Below are 4205 nucleotides of genomic sequence, written 5' to 3'. Positions count from 1 at the left end.
GGGTACAGTTCTAGTGGATGTTTATATAATATGAGGGGGGGGGCGAAAAAAAAAATGTCTGCCCCGGGCGCCCAGAACTCTGGTTACGCCACTGCTCCCAGCGGCTATAGCTATCTGGGAGTCTGCTTACAGAGGCAGCTGCTGCCAACGTATGACACACAAGGGTCAAGGGAAGGGTAACAATAATTAATCTACTGAAAAGATCAACCGGTAATAAATCTACTGAGGGGAATCTGGAGCAATAGTCCATCCAGGGAAACCAATCAGCTTCTCTATTCAGTTTGTTCAGTTAAGATTTGAAAATGAAAGAGAGAAGCTGATTGGTTGCCATGCACAGCTGCTACCGATTTGGTCTGCTCCAGTTTTTATAAATTCCCCTCACTGTATGTTACATGAAAAATAAAAATTTGCGGTGTCAATTAGAAGTAACGTAAATAATAAAAAAAAGTTACCAACGCATTTATTTTATTCCAAATGCGCCGCTCACAACAAAAATGTAAATAAAAAAAAAAGTCCAATCACCAATATCCAAGCCCGAATAACGTATCTCCGGTGGGGATTTGGGGTCGGAAAAAAGTTTCTTTTCCTTGATAATACAGCCTTAGTCAGAGCACACGTACACAACTCCGGGTTATGCAATGAAGCTTTGCTGACAGTTTATCATGGAAAGAAAATGTGACGTAACTGCTTACTCTGTGTTGCACAATGAGGAGCGGTGTGGTGCTGATCACAGATGTGATTAGAAAAAAAAAAAAAACAGATTAAGGAGAAACGATACTCTAGGAATTGCCTGAAACTGTGCACAGTGACCAATCAGCTTCTACCTTCGGCTTGTACAGTTAAGCTTTAAAAATGAAAGCTAGAAGCTGATTGGTTACCATGCACAGCTGCTCCAGATTCTATCTGCTCTAGTCTTTCCAGTAAATTCCCATCATATTATATAATAATTGTGAATTTAATTCCAGTGAAAAAGGGCCCATTTACTTTTTTTTGGGATGCGTTAACATACGTTGCGTCGAGGCAGCCTATTGAGATTGAAAAGGGCCTCCAACGCACCCTAACTTCATGAACATCATACACAACCCCTCTTTTTTTTGTAAAGCAAAACACCGCAATGCACCGCTATCTGTGGTCGTGCATTGTGGAATGCTACAACGTGGGTGCATCTCCCTAGCGTGTTGGGATGCCAGCCAAAATGAATGGCACCTTAATGCAATAGCCCATTTTATGTGCATTAACACAACTCGGGAGTGTAAATGGTGTAACAGTGTATGCCCACTAAAAACATTATTCTTTTATTGGGAAGGATTGGAATTCCTGTTGGGTTCTCACTGCTATCTGGGACTCCATTAGAGATATTCCCCCTTACTTCCTGCCCTGGTGACAATGGTATCATTAGACAGGAAGTAAGGAAAGGAAATGGATTAATGTGTTTGTTGTTTACTTTGGCTTTATAGGCACCCAAATCACTTCCATTGTAAATCTGACAGTCGGCTTTACATTCTTTTTTATGCTTTTATTAGGAAGGATTGGAATTCCTGTTGGGTTCTCACTGCTATCTGGGACCCCACTAGAGATATTTCCCCCTTACTTCCTGCCCTGATGACATTAGACAGGAAGTAAGGAAAGGAAAGGGGTTCATGTGTTTGTTGTTTACATAGTCTGTTTCCTATTTCAAACTACATGTCCATCTAAGACAACCCTGTCCACAGGGTGACCACGCTGCTATGCAATTTCACTGCAGATCTGTCCTGTTACAGGAAGTGGAAAAACAACAGATCTACTGGCAGCATCCACAGGTATTCAAACTATGTTACAGGGTGACCCCGAAACACTAAAAGTGCTGTTAATGCTGCTGACAGATTTTGCTTTGTATTTGTCATTGGCCTATATCCTTTGCTGTTTAGAGTTACTTTGTGACAGCTGGTTAAGGTTTCCCTGCAGACGCCTTTCATGTTACCTCTGATCACTTTCTCTTCATAGGTTGTCACTTATGTCACATACTAACCTCCTCTTCAGACTCTGACCACGATGAGTCATAAGAAGAGTGTCGGTGGTCTTCATCATCATCAGGTCTTCTCCTCTTCCTGCCTGAAAGCTTTCAATAATTGGATGTATTATATTAGATGATAATGATGGATTTAAAATAATTTGAATTGAAAGACTCCAAACCAAGGCTATAAAATAACCAAACTGTTACTTAAAATAACACACCAAAATTGGACAAAAAATACAATTATACAGAAAATGTATATTTATCTCACACAGGCCTCGCACCAAATGCAGAGCAGATCCGGTCAGGTTTCTGCACCTGCACGCTAGTCTTTTTGACGCGTTTTTTATGCATGGGATTGTAGAACCCCACCGCACCCACAACCTATAAATACATTAAAATATATGAAAGAATAAATAAAAACTATAGTCCAGAAGACTGTACCTTATCGTGACTAAAACTATTGTTGGATTAAAATAATAATTTAATTGAATTAAGTGGGTGCAGGGGATGACACAATCCCATGGGGCCACTTCATTATATTTGTGGCCCTGACATTCCTGGCTCTTTTTTTTTTTCTTTTAAAGTTTAAAATGGGCTTTCAGTGCGTTCCAGGCATTTGCATGTGTTTTTGATGCATTTTTGATGCGTTCCAGAGCAGATCCAGAGCAGGTAAAATAGGGCCTGCTGCAGTTTTTTCACCTGCTCTGGATCTGCTCTGCAACTGCACGCTGCGATGTGAACTGGAGCTAAAAATACCATTGGAACACATTGGACGCAGTTTTGATCCGGTCTGCAACTGCTCTGCTCTGCAACTGCTCCGCGCTTGGTGTGAACAAGGCCTAATAATAACATAATACATATACAAATAATACTGAGTCCAGTCGTTTCTGAGGTTTCAAAGGATGTCACCAGCACACCATAGACTTTTGTGCAATCAGCGAAAATCCATTCATTGAAAAACAATTGCCACTCAAAAGGGGCCACACAGGGTCCCCTTCATCAGGCTCAGAATGACCAGCACCCACCTGCATTCTGCAGGTCATCATTTCCGGTAAGGAGTGCAGCAAGATATCTTTTATATTACCAGTCATTTCTGAGGTCACATAATACATAAGTCCTGAGGAAGGGGGAGTGTTATAACCCCCCGAAATGGGTTGGCTCTCTGATTCCTCTAATTAACCAATAATAAAAAAAAACATTTTGGAATCTATGACTATTAGTCTGGTGCCCTTGGGTCAACATGGGAGCCATGCAACCACCATTTTTAGGAGAGGTCAGTTAGAGCCGCCTCTATGTTTCTTTCAGTATAGGGTTTCTTTAATGTGACATTCAAAAAAGCACTAGTGTGTAAAGGCTCTGATAGAAGCAGCCATTCCTTGTCTGAAAGATTCATACCAGTTATATGGCATAGTTGCCTCCCATACTACTTTCTCCAACCAGTGCAGCATGGTAGGTTCCCTTGAGGCTTGCCTGCAACTCAAACATTTCTGTTGGTTAGTGCCAACCATAATGTTGATAGCCCAATTATAATGTGTGGGCTACCATAAAGTGTCTGAGCCCTGCCCGCTTGCCTGGGGTTCAAGCATTATGGCGGTGCTTGGAAGCTACCAGTTTATTTCCAGTTGGCTTCTGCACTGCGAGACAATCAGGACAACTGTGCATCAGTCTAACACCTTGGTTCTCAACTGCTGGGTCGCAACCTCGTTTTCAGTGGGTCACCGCGTGCCTTTGCCTTCTCTATGTGAGAGTGTGGAGCCTCCCCCTAGCGTAGCAATATCAGTTTGTGCGCTGAGCAGCCATTCAGGATATGCTGCCTGGCGCCAAGTGTCAGCTTGAGGTGGGATGGACTGAAGCTATGGCCACAAGGGAGCTCCATCCATACATGCATTGCTTACAGCTCCCTCACGTGACCTGTGGAGGTGCCTTGACTGGAGTGACGTCACATTCTGGCTCCCGGCACCTCTGCAGGGCGCACAAGGGAGTTGTACAAGCAATGCACATATGGATAGAGCTCCGTCATAGCACAGCAGCCCATCACTGGACCCCAAGCTGAGGATCGCCCACACAGGAATGCCCGGTACTGCAATGCCGTGCGTTCCATTGCAGTGCGACTTGGGTCGCCACTTAATGTCTAAGGACAAATGCGGGTCCTGAGGTTACACAGGTTGAGAACCACTGGTCTAACATGTTTCAGACACTGGAATCTAAA

The sequence above is a fragment of the Nanorana parkeri genome, unplaced genomic scaffold (genome assembly GCF_000935625.1).
Source record: "Nanorana parkeri isolate BGI_ZX_2015 unplaced genomic scaffold, ASM93562v1 scaffold291, whole genome shotgun sequence".
NCBI classification, from domain to species: domain Eukaryota; kingdom Metazoa; phylum Chordata; class Amphibia; order Anura; family Dicroglossidae; genus Nanorana; species Nanorana parkeri.
The sequence above is the reverse complement of the archived record's forward strand: the minus strand, read 5'-3'. Positions refer to the sequence as shown.